Here is a 21,377-nt window from a genome sequence, read left to right on the forward strand (position 1 = left end):
GCAAGCGAGAGCCAGAGGGGGGCAGAGAGAGAGAGAGAGAGAGAACCAGAGGGGGGCAGAGAGAGAGAGAGAGCGAGAGCCAGAGGGGGGCAGAGAGAGAGAGCGAGCGAGCGAGAGCCAGAGGGGGGCAGAGAGAGAGAGAGAACCAGAGGGGGGCAGAGGGAGAGAGAGAGCAAGCAAGAGCCAGAGGGGGGCAGAGAGAGAGGGAGAGAGAGAGAGAACCAGAGTGGGGCAGAGGGAGAGAGCGAGCGAGCGAGCGAGAGCCAGAGGGGGGCAGAGAGAGAGAGAGAGAGAGAGAGAGAGAACCAGAGGGGGGCAGAGAGAGAGAGCGAGCGAGCGAGAGCCAGAGGGGGGCAGAGAGAGAGAGAGAGAGTGAGAGAACCAGAGGGGGGCAGAGGGAGAGAGAGAGCGAGCGAGAGCCAGAGGGGGGCAGAGAGAGAGAGAGAGAGAGAGAGAGAGAGAGAGAGGAGGGGGCAGCGTGGGCGAGAGAGAGAGAGAGAGAGAGAGAGAGAGAGAGGAGGGGGCAGCGTGGGCGAGAGAGAGAGAGAGAGAGAGGAGGGGGCAGCATGGGCGAGAGAGAGAGAGAGAGAGGAGGGGGCAGCGTGGGCGAGAGAGAGAGAGAGAGGAGGGGGCAGCGTGGGCGAAAGAGAGAGAGAGAGAGGAGGGGGCAGCGTGGGCGAGAGAGAGAGAGAGAGAGGAGGGGGCAGCGTGGGCGAGAGAGAGAGAGAGAGAGAGAGAGAGGAGGGGGCAGCGTGGGCGAGAGAGAGAGAGAGAGAGGAGGGGGCAGCGTGGGCGAGAGAGAGAGAGAGAGAGAGGAGGGGGCAGCGTGGGCGAGAGAGGAAGAGAGAGAGGAGGGGGCAGCGTGGGCGAGAGAGAGAGAGAGAGAGAGAGAGAGAGAGAGAGAGAGAGAGAGAGAGAGGAGGGGGAAGTGTGGGCGAGAGAGAGAGAGAGAGAGAGAGAGAGAGAGAGAGTGAGGAGGGGTCAGGGAGCCGGGGAGAGAGAGAGTGAGGAGGGGTCAGGGAGAGAGAGAGTGAGGAGGGGTCAGGGAGAGAGAGAGTGAGGAGGGGTCAGGGAGAGAGAGAGTGAGGAGGGGTCAGGGAGAGAGAGAGTGAGGAGGGGTCAGGGAGAGAGAGAGTGAGGAGGGGTCAGGGAGAGAGAGAGTGAGGAGGGGTCAGGGAGAGAGAGAGTGAGGAGGGGTCAGGGAGAGAGAGAGTGAGGAGGGGTCAGGGAGAGAGAGAGTGAGGAGGGGGTCAGGGAGAGAGAGAGTGAGGAGGGGGTCAGGGAGAGAGAGAGTGAGGAGGGGGTCAGGGAGAGAGAGAGTGAGGAGGGGTCAGGGAGAGAAAGAGTGAGGAGGGGGTCAGGGAGAGAGAGAGAGAGTGAGGAGGGGGTCAGGGAGAGAGAGAGTGAGGAGGGGTCAGGGAGAGAGAGAGTGAGGAGGGGACAGGGAGAGAAAGAGTGAGGAGGGGGTCAGGGAGAGAGAGAGAGAGTGAGGAGGGGGTCAGGGAGAGAGAGAGTGAGGAGGGGTCAGGGAGCCGGGGAGAGAGAGAGTGAGGAGGGGTCAGGGAGAGAGAGAGAGAGTGAGGAGGGGTCAGGGAGAGAGAGAGTGAGGAGGGGTCAGGGAGAGAGAGAGTGAGGAGGGGTCAGGGAGAGAGAGTGAGGAGGGGTCAGGGAGAGAGAGAGTGAGGAGGGGTCAAGGAGAGAGAGAGTGAGGAGGGGTCAGGGAGAGAGAGAGTGAGGAGGGGGTCAGGGAGAGAGAGAGTGAGGAGGGGTCAGGGAGAGAGAGAGAGTGAGGAGGGGTCAGGGAGAGAGAGAGTGAGGAGGGGGTCAGGGAGCCGGGGAGAGGGAGAGTGAGGAGGGGTCAGGGAGAGGGAGTGAGGAGGGGTCAGGGAGCCGGGGAGAGGGAGAGTGAGGAGGGGTCAGGGAGAGAGAGAGAGAGAGTGAGGAGGGGTCAGGGAGAGAGAGTGAGGAGGGGTCAGGGAGAGAGAGTGAGGAGGGGTCAGGGAGAGAGAGTGAGGAGGGGGTCAGGGAGCCGGGGAGAGGGAGAGTGAGGAGGGGTCAGGGAGAGGGAGTGAGGAGGGGTCAGGGAGCCGGGGAGAGGGAGAGTGAGGAGGGGTCAGGGAGAGAGAGAGAGAGAGTGAGGAGGGGTCAGGGAGAGAGAGTGAGGAGGGGTCAGGGAGAGAGAGAGTGAGGAGGGGTCAGGGAGAGAGAGAGTGAGGAGGGGTCAGGGAGAGAGAGAGTGAGGAGGGGTCAGGGAGAGAGAGAGTGAGGAGGGGTCAGGGAGAGAGAGAGTGAGGAGGGGTCAGGGAGAGAGAGAGTGAGGAGGGGGTCAGGGAGAGGGAGAGTGAGGAGTGGGTCAGGGAGAGGGAGAGTGAGGAGGGGGTCAGGGAGAGAGAGAGTGAGGAGGGGGTCAGGAGAGAGAGAGAGTGAGGAGGGGGTCAGGGAGAGAGAGAGTGAGGAGGGGTCAGGGAGAGGGAGAGTGAGGAGGGGGTCAGGGAGAGGGAGAGTGAGGAGGGGTCAGGGAGCCGGTGAGAGGGAGAGTGAGGAGGGGTCAGGGAGCCGGTGAGAGGGAGAGTGAGGAGGGGTCAGGGAGAGAGAGTGAGGAGGGGGTCAGGGAGAGGGAGAGTGAGGAGGGGTCAGGGAGCCGGTGAGAGGGAGTGTGAGGAGGGGTCAGGGAGAGAGAGAGTGAGGAGGGGTCAGGGAGCCAGCGAGAGAGAGAGTGAGGAGGGGTCAGGGAGAGAGAGAGTGAGGAGGGGTCAGGGAGAGAGAGAGTGAGGAGGGGTCAGGGAGAGAGAGAGAGTGAGGAGGGGTCAGGGAGAGAGAGAGTGAGGAGGGGTCAGGGAGAGAGAGAGTGAGGAGGGGGTCAGGGAGAGAGAGAGTGAGGAGGGGTCAGGGAGAGAGAGAGTGAGGAGGGGTCAGGGAGAGAGAGAGTGAGGAGGGGTCAGGGAGAGACAGAGTGAGGAGGGGTCAGGGAGAGAGAGAGTGAGGAGGGGTCAGGGGGCAGGGGAGAGAGAGAGTGAGGAGGGGTCAGAGAGAGAGAGAGAGTGAGGAGTGGTCAGGGAGAGAGAGAGTGAGGAGGGGGTCAGGGTGAGAGAGAGAGTGAGGAGGGGTCAGGGAGAGAGAGAGTGAGGAGGGGTCAGGGAGAGAGAGAGTGAGGAGGGGTCAGGGAGAGAGAGAGTGAGGAGGGGGTCAGGGAGAGACAGAGTGAGGAGGGGTCAGGGAGAGACAGAGTGAGGAGGGGTCAGGGAGAGACAGAGTGAGGAGGGGTCAGGGAGAGAGAGAGTGAGGAGGGGTCAGGGAGAGAGAGAGTGAGGAGGGGTCAGAGAGAGAGAGAGAGTGAGGAGTGGTCAGGGAGAGAGAGAGTGAGGAGGGGTCAGGGAGAGAGAGTGAGGAGGGGTCAGGGAGAGGGAGAGTGAGGAGGGGTCAGGGAGAGAGAGAGTGAGGAGGGGGTCAGGGAGAGAGAGAGAGTGAGGAGGGGTCAGGGAGAGAGAGAGTGAGGAGGGGTCAGGGAGAGAGAGAGTGAGGAGTGGTCAGGGAGAGAGAGAGTGAGGAGGGGTCAGGGAGAGAGAGAGTGAGGAGGGGTCAGGGAGAGAGAGTGAGGAGGGGTCAGGGAGAGGGAGAGTGAGGAGGGGGTCAGGGAGAGAGAGTGAGGAGGGGGTCAGGGAGAGAGAGAGAGTGAGGAGGGGGGTCAGGGAGAGAGAGAGTGAGGAGGGGGTCAGGGAGAGAGAGAGTGAGGAGGGGGGTCAGGGAGAGAGAGAGCGAGGAGGGGGGTCAGGGAGAGGGAGAGTGAGGAGGGGTCAGGGAGAGAGAGAGTGAGGAGGGGGTCAGGGAGCCGGGGAGAGAGAGAGTGAGGAGGGGTCAGGGAGAGAAAGAGTGAGGAGGGGTCAGGGAGAGAGAGAGTGAGGAGGGGTCAGGGAGAGAGAGAGTGAGGAGGGGTCAGGGAGAGAGAGAGTGAGGAGGGGTCAGGGAGAGAGAGAGTGAGGAGGAGTCAGGGAGAGAGAGAGTGAGGAGGGGTCAGGGAGAGAGAGAGTGAGGAGGGGGTCAGGGAGAGAGAGTGAGGAGGGGTCAGGGAGAGAGAGAGTGAGGAGGGGTCAGGGAGAGAGAGAGTGAGGAGGGGCCAGGGAGAGAGAGAGTGAGGAGGGGTCAGGGAGAAGAGAGAGTGAGGAGGGGTCAAGGAGAGAGAGAGTGAGGAAGGGGTCAAGAGGAGAGAGAGTGAGGAGGGGTCAGGGAGAGAGAGAGAGTGAGGAGGGGTCAAAGAGAGAGAGAGTGAGGAGGGGTCAGGGAGAGAGAGTGAGGAGGGGTCAGGGAGAGGGAGAGTGAGGAGGGGGGTCAGGAGAGAGAGAGTGAGGAGGGGGTCAGGGAGAGGGAGAGTGAGGAGGGGGTCAGGGAGAGGGAGAGTGAGGAGGGGGTCAGGGAGAGGGAGAGTAAGGAGGGGTCAGGGCGAGGGAGAGTGAGGAGGGGGTCAGGGAGAGGGAGAGTGAGGAGGGGGTCAGGGCGAGGGAGAGTGAGGAGGGGTCAGGGAGCCGGGGAGGGAGAGAGTGAGGAGGGGGTCAGGGAGAGAGAGAGTGAGGAGGGGGTCAGGGAGAGAGAGAGTGAGGAGGGGGTCAGGGAGAGAGAGTGAGGAGGGGGTCAGGGAGCCGGTGAGTGAGAGAGTGAGGAGGGGTCAGGGAGAGAGAGTGAGGAGGGGTCAGGGAGCCGGGTAGAGTGAGAGCGAGGAGGGGTCAGGGAGAGGGAGAGTGAGGAGGGGTCAGGGAGAGGGAGAGTGAGGAGGGGTCAGGGAGCCGGGAAGAGAGGGAGTGACGAGGGGTCAGGGAGCCAGGGAGAGAGAGAGTGAGGAGGGGTCAGGGAGAGAGAGAGTGAGGAGGGGTCAGGGAGAGAGAGAGTGAGGAGGGGTCAGGGAGAGAGAGTGAGGAGGGGGTCAGGGTGAGAGAGAGAGTGAGGAGGGGTCAGGGAGAGAGAGAGTGAGGAGGGGTCAGGGAGAGAGAGAGTGAGGAGGGGTCAGGGAGAGAGAGAGTGAGGAGGGGTCAGGGAGAGAGAGAGTGAGGAGGGGTCAGGGAGAGAGAGAGTGAGGAGGGGTCAGGGAGAGAGAGAGTGAGGAGGGGTCAGGGAGAGAGAGAGTGAGGAGGGGTCAGGGGGCAGGGGAGAGAGAGAGTGAGGAGGGGTCAGAGAGAGAGAGAGAGTGAGGAGTGGTCAGGGAGAGAGAGTGAGGAGGGGGTCAGGGTGAGAGAGAGAGTGAGGAGGGGTCAGGGAGAGAGAGAGTGAGGAGGGGTCAGGGAGAGAGAGAGTGAGGAGGGGTCAGGGAGAGAGAGAGTGAGGAGGGGTCAGGGAGAGAGAGAGTGAGGAGGGGTCAGGGAGAGAGAGAGTGAGGAGGGGTCAGGGGGCAGGGGAGAGAGAGAGTGAGGAGGGGTCAGGGAGAGAGAGAGTGAGGAGGGGTCAGGGAGAGAGAGAGTGTGGAGGGGTCAGAGAGAGAGAGAGAGTGGGGAGTGGTCAGGGAGAGAGAGTGAGGAGGGGTCAGGGAGAGAGAGAGTGAGGAGGGGTCAGGGAGAGAGAGAGTGAGGAGGGGTCAGGGAGAGAGAGTGAGGAGGGGTCAGGGAGAGGGAGAGTGAGGAGGGGTCAGGGAGAGAGAGTGAGGAGGGGGTCAGGGAGAGAGAGAGAGTGAGGAGGGGGTCAGGGAGAGAGAGAGTGAGGAGGGGGTCAGGGAGAGAGAGAGTGAGGAGGGGGTCAGGGAGAGAGAGAGTGAGGAGGGGGTCAGGGAGAGAGAGAGTGAGGAGGGGGTCAGGGAGAGAGAGAGTGAGGAGGGTCAGGGAGAGAGAGAGTGAGGAGGGGGTCAGGGAGCCGGGGAGAGAGAGAGTGAGGAGGGGTCAGGGAGAGAAAGAGTGAGGAGGGGTCAGGGAGAGAGAGAGTGAGGAGGGGTCAGGGAGAGAGAGAGTGAGGAGGGGTCAGGGAGAGAGAGTGAGGAGGGGTCAGGGTGCCGGGGAGAGAGAGAGTGAGGAGGGGGTCAGGGTGAGAGAGAGAGTGAGGAGGGGTCAGGGAGAGAGAGAGTGAGGAGGGGTCAGGGAGAGAGAGAGTGAGGAGGGGTCAGGGAGAGAGAGAGAGTGAGGAGGGGTCAGGGAGAGAGTGAGGAGGGGTCAGGGAGAGAGAGAGTGAGGAGGGGTCAGGGAGAGAGAGAGTGAGGAGGGGTCAGGGAGAGAGAGAGTGAGGAGGGGTCAGGGAGAGAGAGAGTGAGGAGGGGTCAGGGAGAGAGAGAGTGAGGAGGGGGTCAGGGAGCGAGAGTGAGGAGGGGTCAGGGAGAGAGAGAGTGAGGAGGGGTCAGGGAGAGAGAGAGTGAGGAGGGGTCAGGGAGAGAGAGAGTGAGGAGGGGTCAGGGAGAGAGAGAGTGAGGAGGGGTCAGGGGGCAGGGGAGAGAGAGAGTGAGGAGGGGTCAGAGAGAGAGAGAGAGTGAGGAGTGGTCAGGGAGAGAGAGTGAGGAGGGGTCAGGGAGAGAGAGTGAGGAGGGGTCAGGGAGAGAGAGTGAGGAGGGGGTCAGGGAGCGAGAGTGAGGAGGGGGTCAGGGAGAGAGAGAGTGAGGAGGGGTCAGGGAGAGGGAGTGTGAGGAGGGAGTCAGGGAGCGGGGGAGTGGGAGTGAGGAGGGGTCAGGGAGAGAGAGAGTGAGGAGGGGTCAGGGAGAGAGAGAGTGAGGAGGGGGTCAGGGAGGGAGAGAGTGAGGAGGGGTCAGGGAGAGAGAGAGTGAGGAGGGGTCAGGGAGAGAGAGAGTGAGGAGGGGTCAGGGAGCCGGGGAAAGGGAGAGTGAGGAGGGGTCAGGGAGAGAGAGAGTGAGGAGGGGTCAGGGAGAGAGAGAGTGAGGAGGTGTCAGGGAGAGAGAGAGTGAGGAGGGGTCAGGGAGAGAGAGTGAGGAGGGGGTCAGGGAGAGGGAGTGAGGAGGGGTCAGGGAGAGGGAGAGTGAGGAGGGGGTCAGGGAGAGAGAGTGAGGAGGGGTCAGGGAGAGAGAGAGTGAGGAGGGGTCAGGGAGAGAGAGTGAGGAGGGGGTCAGGGAGAGGGAGTGAGGAGGGGTCAGGGAGAGAGAGAGTGAGGAGGGGTCAGGGAGAGAGAGAGTGTGAGGAGGGGTCAGGGAGAGAGAGAGTGAGGAGGGGTCAGGGAGAGAGAGAGTGAGGAGGGGTCAGGGAGAGAGAGAGTGATGAGGGGTCAGGGAGAGAGAGAGTGAGGAGGGGTCAGGGAGAGAGAGTGAGGAGGGGGTCAGGGAGAGGGAGTGAGGAGGGGTCAGGGAGAGGGAGAGTGTGGAGGGGTCAGGGAGAGAGAGAGTGAGGAGGGGTCAGGGAGAGAGAGAGTGAGGAGGGGGTCAGGGAGAGAGAGAGTGAGGAGGGGTCAGGGAGAGAGAGAGTGAGGAGGGGTCAGGGAGAGAGAGAGTGAGGAGGGGTCAGGGAGAGAGAGAGTGAGGAGGGGTCAGGGAGAGAGAGAGTGAGGAGGGGTCAGGGAGAGAGAGAGTGAGGAGGGGGTCAGGGAGAGAGAATGAGGAGGGGGTCAGGGAGAGGGAGAGAGGAGGGGTCAGGGAGAGAGACAGTGAGGAGGGGTCAGGAAGCCGGGGAGTAGGAGTGAGGAGGGGTTAGGGAGAGAGAGAGGGAGGAGGGGTCAGGGAGCCGGGGAAAGGGAGAGTGAGGAGGGGGTCAGGGAGCAGGGGAGAGGGAGAGTGAGGAGGGGTCAGGGAGCAGGGGAGAGGGAGAGTGAGGAGGGGGTCACGGAGTCAGGGAGAGAGAGAGTGAGGAGGGGGTCAGGGAGAGAGAGAGAGTGAGGAGGGGTCAGGGAGCCGGGGAGAGGGAGAGTGAGGAGGGGTCAGGGAGAGAGAGAGTGAGGAGGGGTCAGGGAGCAGGGGAGAGGGAGAGTGAGGAGGGGTCAGGGAGCAGGGGAGAGGGAGAGTGAGGAGGGGTCAGGGAGCAGGGGAGAGGGAGAGTGAGGAGGGGGTCAGGGAGTCAGGGAGAGAGAGAGTGAGGAGGGGGTCAGGGAGAGAGAGTGAGGAGGGGGTCAGGGAGAGAGAGTGAGGAGGGGGTCAGGGAGCCGGGGAGAGAGAGAGTGAGGAGGGGTCAGGGAGAGAGAGAGTGAGGAGGGGTCAGGGAGAGAGAGAGAGTGAGGAGGGGTCAGGGAGAGAGAGAGTGAGGAGGGGTCAGGGAGAGAGAGAGAGTGAGGAGGGGGTCAGGGAGAGAGAGAGTGAGGAGGGGTCAGGGAGAGAGAGAGAGTGAGGAGGGGTCAGGGAGAGAGAGAGAGTGAGGAGGGGTCAGGGAGAGAGAGTGAGGAGGGGGTCAGGGAGAGAGAGAGTGAGGAGGGGTCAGGGAGCCGGGGAGGGAGAGAGTGAGGAGGGGTCAGGGAGAGAGAGAGTGAGGAGGGGTCAGGGAGAGAGAGAGAGTGAGGAGGGGTCAGGGAGAGAGAGAGTGAGGAGGGGTCAGGGAGAGAGAGAGTGAGGAGGGGTCAGGGAGAGAGAGAGTGAGGAGGGGTCAGGGAGAGAGAGAGTGAGGAGGGGTCAGGGAGAGAGAGTGTGAGGAGGGGTCAGGGAGAGAGAGTGAGGAGGGGGTCAGGGATCCGGGGAGAGAGAGAGTGAGGAGGGGTCAGGGAGAGAGAGTGAGGAGGGGTCAGGGAGAGAGAGAGTGAGGAGGGGTCAGGGAGAGGGAGAGAGAGAGTGAGGAGGGGTGAGGGAGAGGGAGAGTGAGGAGGGGTCAGGGAGAGAGAGAGAGTGAGGAGGGGTCAGGGAGAGAGAGAGAGTGAGGAGGGGGTCAGGGAGAGAGAGAGTGAGGAGGGGGTCAGGGAGAGAGAGTGAGGAGGGGTCAGGGAGAGAGAGAGTGAGGAGGGGGTCAGGGAGAGAGAGAGTGAGGAGGGGTCAGGGAGAGAGAGAGTGAGGAGGGGTCAGGGAGAGAGAGAGTGAGGAGGGGTCAGGGAGAGAGAGAGTGAGGAGGGGTCAGGGAGAGAGAGTGAGGAGGGGGTCAGGGAGAGAGAGAGTGAGGTGGGGTCAGGGAGAGAGAGAGTGAGGAGGGGTCAGGGAGAGGGAGAGTGAGGAGGGGTCAGGGAGAGAGAGAGTGAGGAGGGGTCAGGGAGAGAGAGAGTGAGGAGGGGTCAGGGAGAGAGAGAGTGAGGAGGGGTCAGGGAGAGAGAGAGTGAGGAGGGGTCAGGGAGAGAGAGAGTGAGGAGGGGGTCAGGGAGAGAGAGAGTGAGGAGGGGTCAGGGAGAGAGAGAGTGAGGAGGGGGTCAGGGAGCCGGGGAGGGAGAGAGTGAGGAGGGGTCAGGGAGAGAGAGAGTGAGGAGGGGCCAGGGAGAGAGAGAGTGAGGAGGGGTCAGGGAGAAGAGAGAGTGAGGAGGGGTCAAGGAGAGAGAGAGTGAGGAAGGGTCAAAGAGAGAGAGAGTGAGGAGGGGTCAGGGAGAGAGAGAGAGTGAGGAGGGGTCAAAGAGAGAGAGAGTGAGGAGGGTTCAGGGAGAGAGAGTGAGGAGGGGTCAGGGAGAGAGAGAGAGTGAGGAGGGGGTCAGGGAGAGGGAGAGTGAGGAGGGGGTCAGGGAGAGGGAGAGTGAGGAGGGGGTCAGGGAGAGGGAGAGTAAGGAGGGGTCAGGGCGAGGGAGAGTGAGGAGGGGGGTCAGGGAGAGGGAGAGTGAGGAGGGGTCAGGGCGAGGGAGAGTGAGGAGGGGTCAGGGAGCCGGGGAGGGAGAGAGTGAGGAGAGGGTCAGGGAGAGAGAGAGTGAGGAGGGGGTCAGGGAGAGAGAGTGAGGAGGGGGTCAGGGAGCCGGTGAGAGAGAGAGTGAGGAGGGGTCAGGGAGAGAGAGTGAGGAGGGGTCAGGGAGCCGGGTAGAGTGAGAGTGAGGAGGGGGTCAGGGAGAGGGAGAGTGAGGAGGGGTCAGGGAGAGGGAGAGTGAGGAGGGGTCAGGGAGCCGGGAAGAGAAGGAGTGATGAGGGGTCAGGAAGAGAGAGAGTGAGGAGGGGTCAGGGAGAGAGAGAGTGAGGAGGGGTCAGGGAGAGACAGAGTGAGGAGGGGTCAGGGAGAGAGAGAGTGAGGAGGGGTCAGGGGGCAGGGGAGAGAGAGAGTGAGGAGGGGTCAGAGAGAGAGAGAGAGTGAGGAGTGGTCAGGGAGAGAGAGTGAGGAGGGGTCAGGGAGAGAGAGAGTGAGGAGGGGTCAGGGAGAGAGAGTGAGGAGGGGGTCAGGGAGAGAGAGAGAGTGAGGAGGGGGTCAGGGAGAGAGAGAGTGAGGAGGGGGTCACGGAGAGAGAGAGTGAGGAGGGGGACAGGGAGAGAGAGAGTGAGGAGGGGTCAGGGAGAGAGAGAGTGAGGAGGGGTCAGGGAGAGAGAAAGTGAGGAGGGGTCAGGGAGCCGGGGAGAGAGAGAGTGAGGAGGGGTCAGGGAGAGAGAGAGTGAGGAGGGGGTCAGGGAGCCGGGGAGAGGGAGAGTGAGGAGGGGTCAGGGAGAGAGAGTGAGGAGGGGGTCAGGGAGCAGGGGAGAGGGAGAGTGAGGAGGGGGTCAGGGAGCAGGGGAGAGGGAGAGTGAGGAGGGGTCAGGGAGTCAGGGAGAGAGAGAGTGAGGAGGGGGTCAGGGAGAGAGAGTGAGGAGGGAATCAGGGAGCTGGGGAGAGAGAGAGTGAGGAGGGGGTCAGGGAGAGTGAGGAGGGGGTCAGGGAGCCGGGGAAAGGGAGAGTGAGGAGGGGTCAGGGAGCCGGGGAGGGAGAATGAGGAGGGGTCAGGGAGAGAGAGAGAGTGAGGAGGGGTCAGGGAGAGAGAGAGAGTGAGGAGGGGTCAGGGAGAGAGAGAGAGTGAGGAGGGGTCAGGGAGAGAGAGAGTGTGAGGAGGGGTCAGGGAGAGAGAGAGTGAGGAGGGGTCAGGGAGAGAGAGTGAGGAGGGGTCAGGGGGAGAGAGTGTGGAGGGGGTCAGGGAGAGAGAGTGAGGAGGGGGTCAGGGAGAGAGAGTGAGGAGGGGTCAGGGAGAGAGAGAGTGAGGAGGGGTCAGGGAGAGAGAGAGTGAGGAGGGGTCAGGGAGAGAGAGAGTGAGGAGGGGTCAGGGAGAGAGAAAGTGAGGAGGGGTCAGGGAGCCGGGGAGAGAGAGAGTGAGGAGGGGTCAGGGAGAGAGAGAGTGAGGAGGGGGTCAGGGAGCCGGGGAGGGAGAGAGTGAGGAGGGGTCAGGGAGAGAGAGTGAGGAGGGGTCAGGGAGAGAGAGTGAGGAGGGAGTCAGGGAGAGAGAGAGTGAGGAGGGGTCAGGGAGAGAGAGAGTGAGGAGGGGGTCAGGGAGAGAGAGAGTGAGGAGGGGGTCAGGGAGAGAGAGTGAGGAGGGGGTCAGGGAGAGAGAGAGTGAGGAGGGGGTCAGGGAGAGGGAGAGTGAGGAGGGGGTCAGGGAGAGAGAGAGTGAGGAGGGGTCAGGGAGAGAGAGAGTGAGGAGGGGGTCAGGGAGAGGGAGAGTGAGGAGGGGTCAGGGAGAGAGAGAGTGAGGAGGGGTCAGGGAGCCGGGGAAAGGGAGAGTGAGGAGGGGGTCAGGGAGAAGGAGAGTGAGGAGGGGGTCAGGGAGAGAGAGTGAGGAGGGGGTCAGGGAGAGAGAGTGAGGAGGGGTCAGGGACAGAGAGTGAGGAGGGGGTCAGGGAGAGAGAGTGAGGAGGGGGTCAGGGAGAGAGAGTGAGGAGGGGTCAGGGAGAGAGAGTGAGGAGGGGGTCAGGGAGAGAGAGAGTGAGGAGGGGTCAGGGAGAGAGAGAGTGAGGAGGGGTCAGGGAGAGAGAGAGTGAGGAGGGGGTCAGGGAGAGGGAGAGTGAGGAGGGGGTCAGGGAGAGGGAGAGTGAGGAGCGGGTCAGGGAGAGAGAAAGTGAGGAGGGGGTCAGGGAGAGAGAGTGAGGAGGTGTCAGGGAGCCGGGGAAAGGGAGAGTGAGGAGGGGGTCAGGGAGAGGGAGAGTGAGGAGGGGTCAGGGAGAGGGAGAGTGAGGAGGGGGTCAGGGAGAGAGAGTGAGGAGGGGTCAGGGAGAGAGAGTGAGGAGGGGGTCAGGGAGCCGGTGAGAGGGAGAGTGAGGAGGGGTCAGGGAGAGAGAGAGTGAGGAGGGGGTCAGGGAGAGAGAGAGTGAGGAGGGGGTCAGGGAGAGAGAGTGAGGAGGGGGTCAGGGAGAGAGAGTGAGGAGGGGTCAGGGAGAGAGAGAGTGAGGAGGGGGTCAGGGAGAGAGAGTGAGGAGGGGGTCAGGGAGCCGGGGAAAGGGAGAGTGAGGAGGGGGTCAGGGAGAGAGTGTGAGGAGGGGTCAGGGAGCCGGGGAGAGAGAGAGTGAGGAGGGGGTCAGGGAGAGGGAGAGTGAGGAGGGGTCAGGGAGAGAGAGTGAGGAGGGGTCAGGGAGAGAGAGAGTGAGGAGGGGGCAGGGGATAGAGAGAGTGAGGAGGGGTCAGGGAGAGAGAGAGTGAGGAGGGGTCAGGGAGAGAGAGAGTGAGGAGGGGTCAGGGAGAGAGCGAGTGAGGAGGGGGTCAGGGAGAGAGAGAGTGAGGAGGGGTCAGGGAGAGAGAGAGTGAGGAGGGGGTCAGGGAGAGAGAGAGTGAGGAGGGGTCAGGGAGAGAGAGAGTGAGGAGGGGTCAGGGAGAGAGAGAGTGAGGAGGGGTCAGGGAGAGAGAGAGTGAGGAGGGGTCAGGGAGAGAGAGAGTGAGGAGGGGTCAGGGAGAGAGAGAGTGAGGAGGGGTCAGGGAGAGAGAGAGTGAGGAGGGGTCAGGGAGAGGGAGAGTGAGGAGGGGTCAGGGAGGCGGGGAGAGAGAGAGTGAGGAGGGGTCAGGGAGAGAGAGTGAGGAGGGGTCAGGGAGAGAGAGTGAGGAGGGGGTCAGGGAGAGAGAGAGTGAGGAGGGGGTCAGGGAGAGAGAGTGAGGAGGGGTCAGGGAGCCGGGGAGAGGGAGAGTGAGGAGGGCGTCAGGGAGAGAGAGAGTGAGGAGGGGTCAGGGAGAGAGAGAGTGAGGAGGGGGTCAGGGAGAGAGAGTGAGGAGGGGGTCAGGGAGAGAGAGTGAGGAGGGGTCAGGGAGAGAGAGTGAGGAGGGGGTCAGGGAGAGAGAGAGTGAGGAGGGGTCAGGGAGAGAGAGAGTGAGGAGGAGTCAGGGAGCCGGGGAGAGGGAGAGTGAGGAGGGGTCAGGGAGAGAGAAAGTGAGGAGGGGTCAGAGAGCCGGGGAGAGAGTGAGGAGGGGTCAGGGAGAGAGAGAGTGAGGAGGGGTCAGGGAGAGAGAGAGTGAGGAGGGGTCAGGGAGAGAGAGAGTGAGGAGGGGGTCAGGGAGAGAGAGAGTGAGGAGGGGGTCAGGGAGAGAGAGAGTGAGGAGGGGTCAGGGAGAGAGAGAGTGAGGAGGGGTCAGGGAGAGAAAGAGTGAGGAGGGGTCAGGGAGAGAGAGAGTGAGGAGGGGGTCAGGGAGCGAGAGTGAGGAGGGGTCAGGGAGAGAGAGTGAGGAGGGGGTCAGGGAGCCGGTGAGAGGGAGAGTGAGGAGGGGTCAGGGAGCTGGGGAAAGGGAGAGTGAGGAGGGAGTCAGGGAGAGAGAGTGAGGAGGGGGTCAGGGAGAGAGAGTGAGGAGGGGTCAGGGAGAGAGAGTGAGGAGGGGTCAGGGAGAGAGCGACTGAGGAGGGGTCAGGGAGAGATAGAGTGAGGAGGGGTCAGGGAGCCGGGGAAAGGGAGAGTGAGGAGGGGGTCAGGGAGAGGGAGAGTGAGGAGGGGTCAGGGAGCCGGTGAGAGGGAGAGAGAGAGTGAGGAGGGGTCAGGGAGAGAGAGTGTGAGGAGGGGGTCAGGGAGAGAGAGTGAGGAGGGGGGTCAGGGATCCGGGGAGAGAGAGAGTGAGGAGGGGTCAGGGAGAGAGAGTGAGGAGGGGTCAGGGAGAGAGAGAGTGAGGAGGGGTCAGGGAGAGGGAGAGAGAGAGTGAGGAGGGGTGTGGGAGAGGGAGAGTGAGGAGGGGTCAGGGAGAGAGACAGTGAGGAGGGGTCAGGGAGAGAGAGTGAGGAGGGGTCAGGGAGAGAAAGTGAGGAGGGGTCAGGGAGAGGAGAGTGAGGAGGGGTCAGGGAGAGAGAGAGAGTGAGGAGTGGTAAGGGAGAGAGAGAGTGAGGAGGGGTCAGGGAGAGAGAGAGTGAGGAGGGGTCAGGGAGAGAGAGTGAGGAGGGGGTCAGGGAGAGAGAGAGTGAGGAGGGGTCAGGGAGAGAGAGAGTGAGGAGGGGTCAGGGGCGAGAGAGTGAGGAGGGGTCAGGGAGAGAGAGAGTGAGGAGGGGTCAGGGAGAGAGAGAGTGAGGAGGGGTCAGGGAGAGAGAGTGAGGAGGGGGTCAGGGAGAGAGAGAGTGAGGAGGGGGTCAGGGAGAGAGAGAGTGAGGAGGGGTCAGGGAGAGGAGAGTGAGGAGGGGTCAGGGAGAGAGAGAGTGAGGAGGGGTCAGGGAGAGAGAGAGTGAGGAGGGGTCAGGGAGAGAGAGAGTGAGGAGGGGTCAGGGAGAGAGAGAGTGAGGAGGGGTCAGGGAGAGAGAGAGTGAGGAGGGGTCAGGGAGAGAGAGAGTGAGGAGGGGGTCAGGGAGAGAGAGAGTGAGGAGGGGTCAGGGAGAGAGAGAGTGAGGAGGGGGTCAGGGAGCCGGGGAGGGAGAGAGTGAGGAGGGGTCAGGGAGAGAGAGAGTGAGGAGGGGGTCAGGGAGAGAGAGAGTGAGGAGGGGTCAGGGAGAGAGAGAGTGAGGAGGGGTCAGGGAGAGAGAGAGTGAGGAGGGGCCAGGGAGAGAGAGAGTGAGGAGGGGTCAGGGAGAAGAGAGAGTGAGGAGGGGTCAAGGAGAGAGAGAGTGAGGAAGGGTCAAAGAGAGAGAGAGTGAGGAGGGGTCAGGGAGAGAGAGAGAGTGAGGAGGGGTCAAGAGAGAGAGAGCGTGAGGAGGGGTCAGGGAGAGAGAGTGAGGAGGGGTCAGGGAGAGGGAGAGTGAGGAGGGGGTCAGGGAGAGAGAGAGTGAGGAGGGGGTCAGGGAGAGGGAGAGTGAGGAGGGGGTCAGGGAGAGGGAGAGTGAGGAGGGGGTCAGGAGAGGGAGAGTAAGGAGGGGTCAGGGCGAGGGAGAGTGAGGAGGGGGTCAGGGAGAGGGAGAGTGAGGAGGGGTCAGGGCGAGGGAGAGTGAGGAGGGGTCAGGGAGAGGGAGAGTGAGGAGGGGTCAGGGCGAGGGAGAGTTAGGAGGGGTCAGGGAGCCGGGGAGGGAGAGAGTGAGGAGAGGGTCAGGGAGAGAGAGAGTGAGGAGGGGGTCAGGGAGAGAGAGTGAGGAGGGGGTCAGGGAGCCGGTGAGAGAGAGAGTGAGGAGGGGTCAGGGAGAGAGAGTGAGGAGGGGTCAGGGAGCCGGGTAGAGTGAGAGTGAGGAGGGGTCAGGGAGAGGGAGAGTGAGGAGGGGTCAGGGAGAGGGAGAGTGAGGAGGGGTCAGGGAGCGGGAAGAGAAGGAGTGACGAGGGGACAGGAAGCCAGGGAGAGAGAGAGTGAGGAGGGGTCAGGGAGAGAGAGAGTGAGGAGGGGTCAGGGAGAGAGAGAGTGAGGAGGGGTCAGGGAGAGAGAGAGTGAGGAGGGGTCAGGGAGAGGGAGAGTGAGGAGGGGTCAGGGAGAGAGAGAGTGAGGAGGGGGTCAGGGAGAGAGAGAGTGAGGAGGGGTCAGGGAGAGAGAGAGTGAGGAGGGGTCAGGGAGAGAGAGAGTGAGGAGGGGCCAGGGAGAGAGAGAGTGAGGAGGGGTCAGGGAGAAGAGAGAGTGAGGAGGGGTCAAGGAGAGAGAGAGTGAGGAAGGGTCAAAGAGAGAGAGAGTGAGGAGGGGTCAGGGAGAGAGAGAGAGTGAGGAGGGGTCAAAGAGAGAGAGCGTGAGGAGGGGTCAGGGAGAGAGAGTGAGGAGGGGTCAGGGAGAGGGAGAGTGAGGAGGGGGTCAGGGAGAGAGAGAGTGAGGAGGGGGTCAGGGAGAGGGAGAGTGAGGAGGGGGTCAGGGAGAGGGAGAGTGAGGAGGGGGTCAGGGAGAGGGAGAGTAAGGAGGGGTCAGGGCGAGGGAGAGTGAGGAGGGGGTCAGGGAGAGGGAGAGTGAGGAGGGGGTCAGGGCGAGGGAGAGTGAGGAGGGGTCAGGGAGAGGGAGAGTGAGGAGGGGTCAGGGCGAGGGAGAGTGAGGAGGGGTCAGGGAGCCGGGGAGGGGAGAGAGTGAGGAGAGGGTCAGGGAGAGAGAGAGTGAGGAGGGGGTCAGGGAGAGAGAGAGTGAGGAGGGGGTCAGGGAGCCGGTGAGAGAGAGAGTGAGGAGGGGTCAGGGAGAGAGAGTGAGGAGGGGTCAGGGAGCCGGGTAGAGTGAGAGTGAGGAGGGGTCAGGGAGAGGGAGAGTGAGGAGGGGTCAGGGAGAGGGAGAGTGAGGAGGGGTCAGGGAGCCGGGAAGAGAGGAGTGACGAGGGGACAGGAAGCCAGGGAGAGAGAGAGTGAGGAGGGGTCAGGGAGAGAGAGAGTGAGGAGGGGTCAGGGAGAGAGAGAGTGAGGAGGGGTCAGGGAGAGAGAGAGTGAGGAGGGGTCAGGGAGAGAGAGAGTGAGGAGGGGTCAGGGAGAGAGAGAGTGAGGAGGGGTCAGGGAGAGAGAGAGTGAGGAGGGGTCAGGGAGAGAGAGAGTGAGGAGGGGTCAGGGAGAGAGAGAGTGAGGAGGGGTCAGGGAGAGAGAGAGTGAGGAGGGGTCAGGAAGAGAGAGAGTGAGGAGGGGTCAGGGAGAGAGAGAGTGAGGAGGGGTCAGGGAGAGACAGAGTGAGGAGGGGTCAGGGAGAGAGAGAGTGAGGAGGGGTCAGGGAGAGAGAGAGAGTGAGGAGGGGTCAGGGAGAGAGAGAGTGAGGAGGGGGCAGGGGATAGAGAGAGTGAGGAGGGGTCAGAGAGAGAGAGAGAGTGAGGAGTGGGTCAGGGAGAGAGAGAGAGTGAGGAGTGGGTCAGGGAGAGAGAGAGAGTGAGGAGGAGTTAAGGAAGAGAGAGAGAGTGAGGAGGGGGTCAGGGAGAGAGAGAGTGAGGAGGGGGTCAGGGAGAGAGAGAGTGAGGAGGGGTCAGGGAGAGAGAGAGTGAGGAGGGGTCAGGGAGAGAGAGTGAGGAGGGGTCAGGGAGAGAGAGAGTGAGGAGGGTTCAGGGAGAGGGAGAGAGAGAGTGAGGAGGGGTGAGGGAGAGGGAGAGTGAGGAGGGGTCAGGGAGAGAGACAGTGAGGAGGGGTCAGGGAGAGAGAGTGAGGAGGGGGTCAGGGAGAGAAAGTGAGGAGGGGTCAGGGAGAGGGAGAGTGAGGAGGGGTCAGGGAGAGAGAGAGAGTGAGGAGTGGTAAGGGAGAGAGAGAGTGAGGAGGGGTCAGGGAGAGAGAGAGTGAGGAGGGGTCAGGGAGAGAGAGTGAGGAGGGGGTCAGGGAGAGAGAGAGTGAGGAGGGGTCAGGGAGAGAGAGAGTGAGGAGGGGTCAGGGCGAGAGAGTGAGGAGGGGTCAGGGAGAGAGAGAGTGAGGAGGGGTCAGGGAGAGAGAGAGTGAGGAGGGGTCAGGGAGAGAGAGTGAGGAGGGGGTCAGGGAGAGAGAGAGTGAGGAGGGGTCAGGGAGAGAGAGAGTGAGGAGGGGTCAGGGAGAGGGAGAGTGAGGAGGGGTCAGGGAGAGAGAGAGTGAGGAGGGGTCAGGGAGAGAGAGAGTGAGGAGGGGTCAGGGAGAGAGAGAGTGAGGAGGGGTCAGGGAGAGAGAGAGTGAGGAGGGGTCAGGGAGAGAGAGAGTGAGGAGGGGTCAGGGAGAGAGAGAGTGAGGAGGGGTCAGGGAGAGAGAGAGTGAGGAGGGGTCAGGGAGAGAGAGAGTGAGGAGGGGGTCAGGGAGCCGGGGAGGGAGAGAGTGAGGAGGGGTCAGGGAGAGAGAGAGTGAGGAGGGGGTCAGGGAGAGAGAGAGTGAGGAGGGGTCAGGGAGAGAGAGAGTGAGGAGGGGTCAGGGAGAGAGAGAGTGAGGAGGGGCCAGGGAGAGAGAGAGTGTGGAGGGGTCAGGGAGAAGAGAGAGTGAGGAGGGGTCAAGGAGAGAGAGAGTGAGGAAGGGTCAAAGAGAGAGAGAGTGAGGAGGGGTCAGGGAGAGAGAGAGAGTGAGGAGGGGTCAAAGAGAGAGAGCGTGAGGAGGGGTCAGGGAGAGAGAGTGAGGAGGGGTCAGGGAGAGGGAGAGTGAGGAGGGGGTCAGGGAGAGAGAGAGTGAGGAGGGGGTCAGGGAGAGGGAGAGTGAGGAGGGGGTCAGGGAGAGGGAGAGTGAGGAGGGGGTCAGGGAGAGGGAGAGTAAGGAGGGGTCAGGGCGAGGGAGAGTGAGGAGGGGGTCAGGGAGAGGGAGAGTGAGGAGGGGTCAGGGCGAGGGAGAGTGAGGAGGGGTCAGGGAGAGGGAGAGTGAGGAGGGGTCAGGGCGAGGGAGAGTGAGGAGGGGTCAGGGAGCCGGGGAGGGAGAGAGTGAGGAGAGGGTCAGGGAGAGAGAGAGTGAGGAGGGGGTCAGGGAGAGAGAGTGAGGAGGGGGTCAGGGAGCCGGTGAGAGAGAGAGTGAGGAGGGGTCAGGGAGAGAGAGTGAGGAGGGGTCAGGGAGCCGGGTAGAGTGAGAGTGAGGAGGGGTCAGGGAGAGGGAGAGTGAGGAGGGGTCAGGGAGAGGGAGAGTGAGGAGGGGTCAGGGAGCCGGGAAGAGAAGGAGTGACGAGGGGACAGGAAGCCAGGGAGAGAGAGAGTGAGGAGGGGTCAGGGAGAGAGAGTGTGAGGAGGGGTCAGGGAGAGAGAGAGTGAGGAGGGGTCAGGGAGAGAGAGAGTGAGGCGGGGGTCAGGGAGAGAGAGTGAGGAGGGGGTCAGGGTGAGAGAGAGAGTGAGGAGGGGTCAGGGAGAGAGAGAGTGAGGAGGGGTCAGGGAGAGAGAGAGTGAGGAGGGGTCAGGGAGAGAGAGAGTGAGGAGGGGTCAGGAAGAGAGAGAGTGAGGAGGGGTCAGGGAGAGAGAGAGTGAGGAGGGGTCAGGGAGAGAGCGAGTGAGGAGGGAGTCAGGGAGAGAGAGAGTGAGGAGGGGGCAGGGGATAGAGAGAGTGAGGAGGGGTCAGAGAGAGAGAGAGAGTGAGGAGTGGTCAGGGAGAGAGAGTGAGGAGGGGTCAGGGAGAGAGAGTGAGGAGGGGTCAGGGAGAGAGAGTGAGGAGGGGTCAGGGAGAGAGAGTGAGGAGGGGTCAGGGAGCTGGGGAGAGAGAGAGTGAGGAGGGGTCAGGGAGAGAGAGAGTGAGGAGGGGTCAGGGAGAGAGAGAGTGAGGAGGGGTCAGGGAGAGAGAGAGTGTGGAGGGGTCAGGGAGAGAGAGAGTGTGAGGAGTGGTCAGGGAGAGAGAGAGTGAGGGGGGGTCAGGGAGAGAGAGAGTGAGGAGGGGTCAGGGAGAGGGAGAGTGAGGAGGGGTCAGGGAGAGAGAGAGTGAGGAGGGGGTCAGGGAGAGAGAGTGAGGAGGGGGTCAGGGAGAGAGAGAGAGTGAGGAGGGGTCAGGGAGAGAGAGAGAGTGAGGAGGGGTCAGGGAGAGAGAGAGTGAGGAGGGGTCAGGGAGAGAGAGAGTGAGGAGGGGTCAGGGAGAGAGAGTGAGGAGGGGGTCAGGGAGAGAGAGAGTGAGGAGGGGTCAGGGAGAGAGAGAGTGAGGAGGGGTCAGGGAGAGAGAGAGTGAGGAGGGGTCAGGGAGAGAGAGAGTGAGGAGGGGTCAGGGAGAAGAGAGAGTGAGGAGGGGTCAAGGAGAGAGAGAGTGAGGAAGGGTCAAAGAGAGAGAGAGTGAGGAGGGGTCAGGGAGAGAGAGAGAGTGAGGAGGGGTCAAAGAGAGAGAGAGTGAGGAGGGGTCAGGGAGAGAGAGTGAGGAGGGAGTCAGGGAGAGAGAGAGTGAGGAGGGGGTCAGGGAGAGGGAGAGTGAGGAGGGGGTCAGGGAGAGGGAGAGTGAGGAGGGGGTCAGGGAGAGGGAGAGTGAGGAGGGGGTCAGGGAGAGGGAGAGTGAGGAGGGGGTCAGGGAGAGGGAGAGTGAGGAGGGGGTCAGGGAGAGGGAGAGTGAGGAGGGGTCAGGGCGAGGGAGAGTGAGGAGGGGTCAGGGAGCCGGGGAGGGAGAGATTGAGGAGGGGGTCAGGGAGAGAGAGAGTGAGGAGGGGTCAGGCAGAGAGAGAGTGAGGAGGGGGTCAGGGAGAGAGAGTGTGAGGAGGGGTCAGGAAGAGAGAGTGAGGAGGGGGTCAGGGAGAGAGAGTGAGGAGGGGTCAGGCAGAGAGAGAGTGAGGAGGGGGTCAGGGAGAGAGAGTGAGGAGGGGGTCAGGGAGAGAGAGAGTGAGGAGGGGGTCAGGGAGAGAGAGAGTGAGGAGGGGTCAGGGAGAGACAGAGTGAGGAGGGGTCAGGGAGCCGGGGAGAGAGAGAGTGAGGAGGGGGTCAGGGAGAGAGAGAGTGAGGAGGGGTCAGGGAGAGAGAGAGTGAGGAGGGGTCAGGGAGCCGGGGAGAGAGAGAGTGAGGAGGGGGTCAGGGAGAGAGAGAGTGAGGAGGGGTCAGGGAGAGACAGAGTGAGGAGGGGTCAGTGAGAGAGAGAGTGAGGAGGGGTCAGGGCGAGGGAGAGTGAGGAGGGGGTCAGGGAGGGACAGAGTGAAGAGGGGTCAGGGAGAGAGAGTGAGGAGGGGTCAGGGAGAGAGAGAGTGAGGAGGGGTCAGGGAGAGAGAGAGTGAGGAGGGGTCAGGGAGAGAGAGAGTGAGGAGGGGTCAGGGAGAGAGAGTGAGGAGGGGTCAGGGAGAGAGAGTGAGGAGGGGTCAGGGAGAGAGAGTGAGGAGGGCTCAGGGAGAGAGAGTGAGGAGGGGTCAGGGAGAGAGAGTGAGGAGGGGTCAGGGAGAGGGAGAGTGAGGAGGGGGTCAGGGAGAGAGAGTGAGGAGGGGGTCAGGGAGAGGGAGAGTGAGGAGGGGTCAGGGAGAGAGAGTGAGGAGGGGGTCAGGGAGAGAGAGAGTGAGGAGGGGTCAGGGAGAGAGAGAGTGAGGAGGGGTCAGGGAGAGAGAGAGTGAGGAGGGGTCAGGGAGAGAGAGAGTGAGGAGGGGTCAGGGAGAGAGAGAGTGAGGAGGGGTCAGGGAGAGAGAGAGTGAGGAGGGGTCAGGGAGAGAGAGAGTGAGGAGGGGTCAGGGAGAGAGAGAGTGAGGAGGGGGTCAGGGAGAGAGAGTGAGGAGGGGTCAGGGAGAGAGAGAGTGAGGAGGGGTCAGGGAGCCGGGGAAAGGGAGAGTGAGGAGGGGGTCAGGGAGAGGGAGAGTGAGGAGGGGTCAGGGAGAGAGAGTGAGGAGGGGTCAGGGAGAGAGAGTGAGGAGGGGTCAGGGAGCTGGGGAGAGAGAGAGTGAGGAGGGGTCAGGGAGCTGGGGAGAGAGAGAGTGAGGAGGGGTCAGGGAGAGAGAGAGTGAGGAGGGGTCAGGGAGAGAGAGAGTGAGGAGGGGTCAGGGAGAGAGAGAGTGTGGAGGGGTCAGGGAGAGAGA

At 63.0% G+C, this 21,377-nt stretch overlaps 1 protein-coding gene across 1 annotated transcript in view; it reads right to left on the bottom strand.

The window, feature by feature from the left end:
* The window catches only part of elob (elongin B), an 80,894-nt gene that overhangs the window by 18,271 nt on the left and 41,246 nt on the right, over nt 1–21,377 (bottom strand). The gene's annotated exons all lie outside the window — the stretch shown is intronic.

The sequence above is a fragment of the Carcharodon carcharias genome, chromosome 38 (genome assembly GCF_017639515.1).
Source record: "Carcharodon carcharias isolate sCarCar2 chromosome 38, sCarCar2.pri, whole genome shotgun sequence".
Taxonomy (NCBI): domain Eukaryota; kingdom Metazoa; phylum Chordata; class Chondrichthyes; order Lamniformes; family Lamnidae; genus Carcharodon; species Carcharodon carcharias.